At 44.9% G+C, this 11988-nt stretch overlaps 1 long non-coding RNA gene across 2 annotated transcripts; it reads right to left on the bottom strand.

Moving 5' to 3' along the window:
* Window positions 1-1088: 1088 nt before the first annotated feature.
* On the bottom strand, window positions 1089-7885 carry LOC146184819 (uncharacterized). 2 transcript variants are annotated; one of them, XR_014708598.1, is made up of 4 exons: window positions 7704-7885; window positions 5872-5952; window positions 5335-5415; window positions 1089-1166 (listed from the first exon to the last, which is right to left on the bottom strand). It is a non-coding gene; the product is annotated as an uncharacterized LOC146184819 (long non-coding RNA). The 2 variants fall into 2 exon arrangements; XR_014708597.1 differs by having other exon boundaries at window positions 7721-7885.
* Window positions 7886-11988: the final 4103 nt, after the last annotated feature.

Here is an 11988-nt window from a genome sequence, read left to right as displayed (position 1 = left end):
GCAGGCAAAAACCTCCCGAAAGCAGTTTCCCAGCATTTCAGTCAGAAAGACCATAAGTTCGAAGAAATTAATTTGTATATTCTCCAGTCAGGCTTTAAATCTGCAAGGGACAGAAAATATAGATAGGCATACCTAATTCATAAATTTAGAATGTTGGAACCAGCAGGAATATAATGCATCTAAGGGAACATTACAATCCTTGTAAGTATATTCCCTCTGCATCGTAACTATTCGGGAAAACAATCCCACATAGCGTTAATTGTGCAGTTTATTCACAAAGCATGTACACTCAGTTCCCTTCCACAATAGCATAACCTGTGCATGTTCCTCTAAACGTTTCCTCCTTATCACTTGTTGCTTGAATTAGTCCTCGAACATTTTTTTTTTCATGTCAGTTGTAGTTCCCTGTATGGTTATTATCATGTCACTTTGTACTTCTCCCTCCCCCCACACACCTTTGCAGAAAATTTTAAGAATTGTCCCCCTTAGATATATGTCTTATCAGGGCTCTTTGTAAAGCCTGTCCCTTTGTAAGGTGTATCTGCACCAAACCTGCTCAAGTGGTAACTTATCGTCTATCCGGTATTGTAGTTGTTCCTGGTACTGCCACTTACTTCTTTTGCAGGCCAGAGGATCCCTGGTTCCAGCCTGAGAAATACATACTGAAGAAATTTTTTTTCACTTCATGACCTACTTTCTTCTCACCCCCTTTCCCCTCCCCAGCTTTTTTTATTTGGAAGCAAAAGCATATTTAAACCCCTGCCAGTGATTATTATTTTGCCCAGACGCAGACAAGTCCACTTGTCCAAATGTTGGCTCGACCGGCGAACTGAGGCATACCCCATTTACCCTTGTTCAGTGCTTCTTCATACCTCTCAGCAGGAGTGACTTGTGGTCAGTGGGCTGCCAAAGCTCAATGAATCTGGAAGACTGCATTTGTATTAAATGCTCAAACTCATTAAGTTATACTCATCGAGTTATGTTTAGTTTTCACTCCCAAGGAATAAATACTGGTGAGAAAGAGCTGAGGACCATCTAAGAATACCATAAACCCTCTTCAATATTTTTTTCGGTATAATGAGCAGAAACATACCTTCTGACTGCTTTCCTGCCTGTTGTGAGACTGCAGCATCACCCAAAGAGGCCTTGGCACTCACGGTGGTTCACTGTTATTGGAACAAAAACAACAATTAGTGTTTCGCACCCACAAATGTTCTACCCATAAAAAGGATTTTTAAATGTGCAACAGGAGCACAGCACCATTCTAGTACAAAAAAATTTTTTTCTTTTGTTGCAGTAAAAGGAAAATTTTAGTTGTGAGAGGACAGCTAGCATGAACAGAACAACTTTGAAGGAAATATTCAAGATCCGTCATATTATGATATACTAAAAGACAGTGGCTCGTGAGAGGGGTGCGTGAGGTGTGGTCCGCACAGGGTGCAGCGCTCGGAGGGTGTAGCTGGGCAGCGAAAGAAAGGAAGTGGTGGAGAGCAAAATGATTATTGTGTAAAAGCGCGTATTGGTACTGCTGAGACACTGACTGGAGAATGCGACCTTCTCGTAAACGAATTGTTCTGTTTGTAGTTCTTAAAAGCACAGGCCTTAGTTTATGCCAGAGACTCCATGCCAAAATAAAGTTGGACTGGGCCTGTGTATGTGTGTGCACCCTGAAAACACCAGCATTAATCCGATACCCATCAGAAACCCCTGCACAAAAGTGTGTTAGACAACACCCATTGGCAGCCATACTGCCATGCCACTTTTTCTTTATATGGAGTTCACTCTCCTTTCCCAAGCGGGTACTGCTGGCAGTATCTCTCAGGCAGTTGTCATGTTCATTTATCTCCTGTGCCTTTCTCGCTCCTCGATCCAGTCACATCTGCCTCACACTTTCAAAATGCCGAAAGGCACAGAATGCCTGTTGTTGAGTGGAATGGCAAGTCAGATATGGCGAGCTGACTACAAAAAAAATAAGGAGGGCACTTTTAGAAAGGCCAGGTGCTTTAAAAGGAGAATTGAAAGTGAATGTACCGAAGGGTGCTCACGTAGTGCATTATGCAGTTACCTATTTTCTCTGAAAAAGGCAAAGTCATTGTTAAAATGAGAAATGTAACTGAAAGCATTAACAAAACTGAGCCTGGTTATGCCCACTGTCTCCCAGCTTCAAAAGGCCATTTGGTGCTTAACGTTTTCTGTTGGTATGGCACCAATGAGCATTGGTAACTTTCCAGTCTGGATGCGGAAATCAATCTGCACCTTATCGAGGTAAAAGTTGACTTCCCATTCTTCTTATATTGGGCAATTACCTGTCTTAATTAAGCTGCTTAATTAAGTCGTGAATGTCCTCGAAACTTACACATGCTAGTGTTTCTGCCTTTTTTGGAAATATGTGCTTTTGACGTAATGTTTTCCCGAATTGTCATTCGTGGGGCAATAGTGCTGCGTCTAAGGGTTAAAAAGAAAAAAAAATTACACTTCACTCGCTCTACGTGGTTGGGTGCAAAAGCACACTTGACTTTAAAGCAAACCATGAGGACAGAGGAGGAAGTTACGATTTGGTGCTGAAAACATGGGGAGGGGGAAGCGGGTGCCGCTCCTTTTCAACGGGTGTGGGTGACCCTAGAGACGCCAGTGCTAAAAGTAACAAATGCATTCCTGTACCTTTTATTTAAGAATATTTTGAAAAATCTTCAATCGTTTTATGGAAAATTCATTTGCCTTAGTATACCATGTCCAGAACAGAACAGCTGCTCCTGAACAAATTCATGACTGTGTATTGGTGAAACAATAGCAACAGCCAGAAACGTAGAGAACTATTGCTCAAAGCAGTGAGACTGCAACTTGACACTATTACATCGCACCACTGGCTTGCGCCAGTGTACTCAAGTTCTCATCTTAGCATCCTCTTTAAGGAAAAGTACATGTGCCCTCATTCTCCCTCCCTCATAACTTAACGAGATTGGAGGAGGTTTCTCTTAGAAGGATAAGAGCTGGGGCGGCCCTTACCCCGTCAGTAACATGCCGATGGGAATCTCAAGCAGACATCGGACCAACCATATGCCCGAAGTATTCCACACAGCTGAAGAAGTGGGCGTTCGCCACCTGCTGTGGACTTGTGCAGGGACAAAGGCATCAAGAACACAGATTCTGTGGGAAGTGGGACTAGCCACAACAAAGGAAAAGGACTTCTCTAAATGGCTCACCGACAACGATAAGAGTGGGAGCCTGCTCCAGTTCCTTACGGAAAATAATTTACATGAGTTTCTATAATATGCCTTATGGCAAGCTTTCGTTAAAAAAAAGAAGTGATGGCAAACTTCACCTTCCCTCTCAAGGCCACCTGCCAAGCTTGATAAATTTCTAATGTGCTATCCAGCTGTCCTGATGTTGATGGTCATAATAAAGAAGAGCGCACCCCACCAGTGAGAAAGCGCATCGTGCTGTCGCAGAGCAATTGGTTGGCTGAAATTAGGTGATGTTTTTCCTGTTTTCTTTTTTTTAATACCTTGAATTTATTGTCAGTCGCACACATCCCATCCTGCCAGTTTGGGAAACACGATCTAAGGAATTGCATCAGCCCTTAACATGATGCCCACTTTTTACTCTAGAGCAATAAGTAGCTGAAACTAAACAAACTGCCACGGGCATTGCTTGTTCTTTAATACTCTCTTCAGCATTGTTTCTGCAATGGGTTCGACATTTTTTTCAGTGAGTCCCCTGACAACAGCTTTAGTTTAATGGCTTGATACACCGTCCCTTATGCAAATGTCATGAGGAGATTGTTAGGAATATGAATCACAAACATAATCCTTTATCATCAAAAATGAAAGGTGATAAATAATAGCATCTGCTACCAAAAATCCACTTCACACTGGAGGTACACAACAGCGGCACGAACAAAACACATCTGCCAGCAAGCTAGAAATTGTTGCACAACAAACTTGTTTCTAAAGAGCTCAGAAACAAGGCACGTTGCCTAGGTGTTGCCTCAGGCAACAAAAACTAAACGCAGACAGCATCCCTCAGCGTTATTTGACTTTTTCACCAGCCGAGCAAAACTTCCGGCAACAACACACCACCACAGCATGCACTTAAAGGTAACTGACCATTTTTTAACAGTTTACATGCATCAAGACAGCACTTAAAAAAACTCTTCATCGCTCTGTTGCATGCCGTAGTACAGAGCCTTGCAAGCAGTCAGACAGGCTGCCAATAAAACCAGCTTTGCTGGTGCCATGTTTCCCTTCTCCTCCATGCACAGTATTTGACCACAGAAGTGAGCACGCAGGAAGTATGCGACCATACGAGTGGCTATGCTTGAGGAGCAGTGAAGGAGCGTTGCCAAAGGTTTTTTTTTTTTAGTGAGACAAGGAGCTCGCCAAGTGTTCCCGTAGAAATTTCCACTGTGTAGCTGGGTGACAGGTACATATTTCCGGACAGTTATTGTTGAAGTGGCGAGATGGTTGCCAAAGCTATAGAAATGTGCTGTTGCCAGACAAGGGTTGACCAAATGTTCCCGTAGTGTGAACCAGGCATAAGAGTTTACTTAGTTTGGCAATATGCTTCTATCAAAAATGATGACTTGTTTCAGTAGACTCGGCATTGAGTCCGACGGTAACTGTTTACTAGACTGAGGGCACTCTTATGATAACAGATAAGATTCTTCATCTGATTTCATTCAAGAACTTGAATAACTTACCATATGAGATCCACATGCTCCTAAAAATATGCCACAGCACCTAATTTAAACAGTGCTAAGAGGTCTTACTGAACAGAATATGAAGCCCATTGCAGAACTGCAGAGGCAATAATAAAGACAGTATCCAAAAAGAAGTAGCACTGCAGCTAAGCACACCATCTCTTACTGTACAGGGTTGAAGTGTACATTACAGTAGCCACCGATGCTGCATCTCGGGTAGTTTTTCAGCATACCTGGCCGCAGTACCTCGTTCTTTCAGCAGTTTGATTGATCACGGCCATCCCACTGCTTTGCCACAGTGCAATGTACACTCCTCTTCATAACAACCATGAACAGCAGAGCTGCCGAATGCCACACTAGAAATTTGTCTGGCAATCACCCACGCAAGAGTTAGAGCGAAATTTTTCATAACTCATGGCACTTTGGCCACAAGCAAGTGGCGCTACACAACAATGTCGCCCTACTGATGCTTTGGGGCAATGAGTGGTGGCCAATTTAGTTTTTCAGCTGACAATACATGCCATATACTACATAGAATGTAAAGGCATTTATGTTCTTATGATTTTAGCAAGATTCATAAAAATTCTGTGCCTGTGAGAACATGCAAATGTCTGAAAAGCATAAACATTTCCTACCTGATGGCTGTGGCAGAGGTAGAAGTGGTGCAGTACTGCTGTGGGACCTATGGTTTGTACTAGCTGATGGCCAGTTTGGGACTGAAAGTTAGAAAAATACAGCGGATTGTTTAATTTGTAACAGATATCTCTGACACTTTCAAAATTTTGCAATCTACTGCCACTTAGGTTTATGTAATTCAAGCGGGGAGGAAGTAAAAAATTCCCTTCATCTAAGTTTTTTTTTTATTTCTGAAGACCACTACTACTATTTTACCCTCCACCTCTGTAAGAGGACACTTCAGAGACACTGAGAAATGAATTTTAAAGGACACTGAAAAGAAATGGTAAGTCAGGTTACACTAGCATGGCCCTAAAGCCACTACGCTGGTCTGGGTGGTTATTCATTTACTTCCATTTACAGTTTATAGTACATCACACTGTTTAGTATGCAGTCGGTTCATGCATTTGAATTCTAGATTTACAGCAGGAAAGTACTTTACGGTTATGCATATTTGTGAAGAACATGAGAATATCTGTAAAAGGAAAAGTTCACACCTGGTGGCTGCAGTGGAAGTATGACCAGTGCAGTGCTGCTGGGGGAACTACGGCTTGTATCAGCTGAAGGCTGGCTTGGGACTGAAAGTTAAAGGAGCACATTAGATGGTTTCATTTTCCGTAACTATCTCTGACACAGCATTCTAAATTATTCACTATTTTGCATATTAGGTTATGCTATTTGGCTTCTTACGTTTGCTTTTTAATTCCCATGGCTTGAGTACTTGCATTTTTTTGAAAACCAGTGGGAGAATTTTACACTCCTCTAAAGTAAGTGGGCACCTTAGAGGGATTGAAAACTAAATTTAAAAGAGTACTGGAAGAAAATGGTGAGTCAGGTTACACTATTTGCCATACATCAGATGACAGCAAATATGATCTGTACCAAATATTCGCTTTTATAACCAAGATATTTGTATTAAGGCAAAAATCTGCGGCACCATTAGAGGCACATTTCCCAAAGCGGTCATGAGTGACATATATGACAGCTCTCAATGAACAACTTTAACCTTGTCGATGGGAAACAGATATTGAAATATGCGGACAGTAGAGTGGCAACTCAAGAAAAGAATTCAGTTTGCACCTCTGCACCTTGTTAAAGAAGGTAAAGCAGTGGCACTTCTCTGCTGCTTAGCAGTTACAAAAGAGCTTAGTTTCTGCAGATTACTTAACTGCCCTAACAATCGCATGAAAGCATCGTTGTCAGTTAATTGCTAAAAAATATAATGAAAGCATCCTTGTCAGAAAAAAGGCCAGTCAATTGCTAAAAAAGTTAATGAAAGCATCGTTGCAAGGTAAAAGGCCAGTCAATTGCTAAAAAAAATTAAAGCATCGTTGAAGGCAAAAGGCCAGTCAATTGCTAAAAAAATAAATGAAAGCATCGTTTTCAGGCAAAAAGCTAGTCAGTTGCTAAAAAAGGATACTGAAAGAATTGTTGTCAGCCGAAAAACCAGTAAACTGATAAAAAAAATTAACGAAAGCATCGTTTCGCGTCGGCGCTGGTATGGATGCCACTGTACAGGGATTCGACTATCTCCAAAACCTCGCCGCACGCTCGTCGGACCATCAAGACGCTTTGCACTGCAGCCCCGTGAGGCAGTGGAGCCAGAGCTCGTGCTTCCATAGGGCGTAGGGCGATCTTTCCTCTCTCTTGCGTGCACTGCCTGTTTCCGCACTCCACTTGCGTTTCTTTGACTTTGTTAAACTGAAGTAGGCTATGAACCTCTCTGCAAAACCCAGTAGAACTGCGTCTAGCCGGACCACAGCTATCGCGAAACCATTCTTTGTATGTGAAGGGGGCAGGGGGAGGGGGTCGCAGACACCGCAAATAGCTTAGTAGACCCCTAGGGTCCGCGGTGCTGATATTGCGCACTTTGTCTCAAGATTTGTTTTTCACAGCTATCGCGCGACATTCTTTGCGTGCGAAGCGGGGGGGGGGGGGTGTATATTGCGCACTTTGTCCTGTAGTTACCAATGTTTCTTTTTTTTTCCACAGGTATCGCGCGAACGGCCCCACAAATATCTAGATAGATCTTTGGGGTCCGCAGTGTTTATATTGCACACTTTGTGCGTAGTTACTCATCATTTTTTTTCACAGCTATCGCGCGAACGAACCCCGCAAATCTCTTGATGGACCCTTGGGGTCCGCGGTGTTTATATTGCACACTTTGTCCTGTAAGTTACTCGTGAATCTTTTTTATCCGCACAATTCGTGGAATATGTGTATGCATATTTACTTGCACTGATTTTCGCACCTCAAATATAAATAACTGAATTCACAACGGTGACATGCATTCAAGCGCCGCTTGAATGCATACCTGAGAAAGGCTTACCTGTCGACGGTACTCACCGCTGCCTCCGACGGCATACCGAGACGACGACGGACCCACCGCTGTTAGTAAAGGACGCTCGCTGGGATTAGGGAAGAAGCTGATGCCGAGATGACACGCAGGTAGAAGTAAAATACGGAAGAGAACACAAAACGCGAACTAGCCCCCGGTGACACAACTAAGTAAACGGCCATTTACAAACAGCTGCGTAGTACGGTAACTGCGCAGCAGTGACTCGTGAGAAGACGCAGACGATATATATAAATACAAACGCACTAATACTTCATTGAGGCTATTTTAATATTAAAACAAATATTAAACTGGTTTCTGAAAGGTTCTTAAGTGCCAAAATATAACTTTAGTTTTCTTTAATTTTCAACCAATGGCAAGCATTGGCAGCCCGTACGCGGGAAGTTTGAAATTGTGGATGGTTGCAGTATGCGTGCTTTAATCCACATAAATTAGCACAATGGCATCTTGGCGAGCACTGCCCATCATGTTCCGTTTACGGGGATCAGAGGGCAGACCTAAGCACATCTTGTTTAAATGTGAAACATTGAAACCGCCGGAGGGCCTGTATATTACCGATTCGGAACAGTGGGAGGATGCATTGCTTAGCTCTGATCCAGGCCGGCAACATGCCATCACGGCTTGGGCCAAGGAGGTCGCCGAGAGCAATCGAATGACGACCATCCCTGGGGCGGCTTGAGGGGAAGCGTCCTCTCACGAAGAAAGAACACACCGAATTCTCCTCAATAAAGTTTTCTCCTCCGAGTTTGGGAACGGTGGTAAATGTAATGGTTGCGTTACCCTGGATGCGGTAAATTAGTTTTGAATGTATAATGACTGTCTGAGTCCGACAACGCCTGTTCCGAGACGCTCAGGTACATTATTTTGTGAAACAAATCTCTTGCGCGACACATACTATCAGCTAAAGAAATGCGTCGCGCGACACACATCCCGCGAAAGAATTGCGTCGCGCGGCATACATTCCGCGACAGAAATTAGTTGTGCGACACATCCCACGCAGACATCTGTCGCAAGGCAGAACCCGTGACAGACATTTTTTTCCGTGCGACACAACCCGCGACAGGCATCTTTGTCGCACGACAAAGGACAAGAACAATGTTTGTCGCACGACACAACCAACTACAGACACCTTTGTCGCAAGACAAAAGACAAGAGAGAAGCCTTTCTTGCGACAGAACCCACTACAGGCAATTTTGTCGTGCGACAGAACCCGCGACACAAGTCTTTGTCGCACAGCAAAATGCACGACTGAGACGCTTGTCGCGCGACACAAATAAGTGTCGCGCGACATATTCACGACACAAAATTCTGTCGCTCATTTTGATCGGGATGTCACCATACTTTTTCGTTAAGTTACTCATGTTTTTTATACAAAAGAAACTCCTGAGCCTGACATCAATTGTGAAGCGTAACCGGGATCAGGTTACTCTGATAACGCTTCCCCTGCAATCATCGAACGTTCATTATGGCCATGTTGACCCAGAAGAACAAAGCTGCAATTATGCAGTTATGATGTCCCCATGTGCTTGTCCTTAGAAACCGTGCCACCGCCCATATCACTCGACCATCTCAATGTCAGCTCAGAGCTATCGGTCAGCCAGCATGAACAGCTGTTTTCGTTATTACTTGAATTCAGAGTGTTTTGCATCATCGTCAAAAGTGCATCTATATACCATCGCCAAGCACCAAATCGGTGCGTTCGATGATGTGCGCCCAATCCTCCAGCACCCCTACCTCGTCTCTTCGACCATGCGCGAAGTTATTAAGTCACAAGTTAAGGATATGCTCGAAGATGATGTTATGCAGCCTTCAAATAGCCCATGGTCCTCCCCGGTTGTTGTAGTAAAAACGAAAGACGGCACGTTACGTTTTTGAGTCGATACTGCAAGCTAAACGCCGTAACCAAGAAGGATGCTTACCCCTTGCCGCGGATTGATGAATCTCAACCGCCTTCGGCATGGAATGTATTTTTCGTGTATCGATCTAAAAAGTGGCTTCTGGCAGATTGAGGTAGATGAGCGAGATCGTGAGAAGAGAGCCTTTGTCACACCTGACGGCATTTACGAATTGAAAGTCTAACTTTCGGACTTTGTTCTGCACCGGCCACATTTCAGCGAATGATGGACACACTCTCCACGCCGGCTTTAATGGCAATGTTGCCTAGCCTACCCAGATGACGTGGTGGTCTTTGCAGAATCGTTTGCACATCTTAAACACCTGCGGTTAGTGCTCGAAGCCCTTCGATCCGTTAACTTGACTCTTAAGCCACCAGAAATGCCACTTTGGCTACCGAGTGCTCAAATTCTAGGCCATGTCGTCAGCGCCGCTGGCGTGAAGCCCGACCCTGATAAGTTTGCTGCTGTTGCGGAATTTCCAATTCCATGTGACAAGAAAGCTGTTCGCGGATTCCTCGGCTTGTGCAGTTACCACCGCCGCTTTATCGATAACTTCGCTGAACCGTTGACTCGGCTCAACCGGGTAGACACCCCTTTAGTTATGACTCACGAGCAAAAAGCTGTTTTTGCCGAGCTGCATCTCCGTCTCCAATAACAGCCGGTTCTAACCCATTTCGATGAGCAGGGTGAGACAGAAATACACAGCGACGCCAGTAGCATTGGCCTTGGAGTGGTCTCGTGCAGCATTAAGACAGTGTTGAACGAGTCATTGCCTAAGCCTGTCGTACTATCTGGCGCGCCGAGACAAACTATTCAACGACTGAAAAGGAATGCCTCGCCATTATTTGCGCTGCTGTAACATTTCGCCCCTACATTTACGGCCGCCCATTTAAAGTGGTCACAGACCACCTTTCCTTGTGCTGGCTAGCCAACCTGCGTGAGCCATGCGGCCGCCTTGCGCGATGGAGTCTTCACCTATAGGAGTGTGACCTCACTCATCATCATCATCATCATCAGCCTGATTATACCCACTGCAGGGCGAAGGCCTCTCCCATATTTCTCCACTTAACCCGGTTCTGTGCTAGCTGCATCCACTTGACCCCTGCGAACTTCTTAATCTCATTCGCCCACCTAACTTTCTGCCGCCCCCTGCTACGCTTTCCTTCTCTTGGAATCCAGTTTGTTACCCTCAGCGACCATCGGTTATCCTCTCTTCGCACTACATGTCCTGCCCATGTCCATTTCTTCTTCTTAATTTCTACTAGAATGTCGGTAACTTGAGTTATTTCTCTGACCCACTCTGCACGCTTTCTATCTCTTAATGTTACCCCTACCATTTTTCGTTCCATAGCCCTCTGGGTTGTCCTCAACTTAAGTAGAACTCTCTTGGTTAGCTTCCACGTTTCAGCCCCATGGTCAGTTGTTCCGCAGCCGCTGGTGACTGAGGGCCGGGGTTTTATGGAGCTTATCATAGGAGGTTGCGGCCAATTACTGCACCAGGGTGGCCAACCTGGTGCAGTGACCTCACTATAGAGTCTATAAGTCAGAACAAAAACATGGAGGAGCTGACACGCTCTATCATGCGCCTGTCGAGGTCGCTTCACCAGGCACGGATGACGCTGGCAGTTTCCTTTTAGCTGTTGATGCTTCCGATTGTCTACCTAGCAGCGTGCCGATCCAGAGTTGCGAGCCCTGATCAATTATTTAGAAGGTCAGCCAGCCACCATACCTAAGTGCTTTTCTCTGAACCTCTTAACCTTCAGCCCGAGGAGTGGTGCGCTCTATATGCGCAACTCTAGATCCTAGTCGAGAACCTTCTTCCTCGTGGTACCCACAGCTCTGCGAGAATAAATGCTTTCCGCGTGCCACGATGAACCGACCTCTGGACACTTGGGCTATTCTCGCACACTTGCTAGAATACGACAGACATTCTACTGGCCCAACCTTGCCACTGTTTAGAGCTATGTCCAGCGTTGTCGGCAATGTCAGCGTCGGAAGGTTCCGCAATGAAAGCCTGCAAGCCTCCTCATGCGCCTGTACGGCGCCTCACGAAGCTAGGGCTTACTATCCGCAGACAGACGGGCTCACAGAAAGGCCTAATAAAACCATGGCGGACATGCTGGCGATGTTTGTCGACGCCAAGCACAATCTTGGAATGCGATCCTACAATACGTGACATTCGCGTACAATACGACAGTTCAAGAGACAGCACGTTTCACGCTGTTTCACTTCGTTTACGGCAGGGAGGTGCCGACGATGTTGGACGCAAAGCTCCCTTGCGAAACAGATAGCGACTTTTCTTCTGACGCCGAGCAATTTTCCCAAGATACTGAGCAAGCACACCACCTAGCACGCGTCCATAT

Source organism: Amblyomma maculatum, chromosome 7, assembly GCF_055883805.1.
Source record: "Amblyomma maculatum isolate TAMU_Amacu chromosome 7, ASM5588380v1, whole genome shotgun sequence".
NCBI lineage: Eukaryota > Metazoa > Arthropoda > Arachnida > Ixodida > Ixodidae > Amblyomma > Amblyomma maculatum.
Note: the sequence above shows the minus strand (reverse complement) of the source record. Positions and strands in the feature narration are given on the sequence as shown.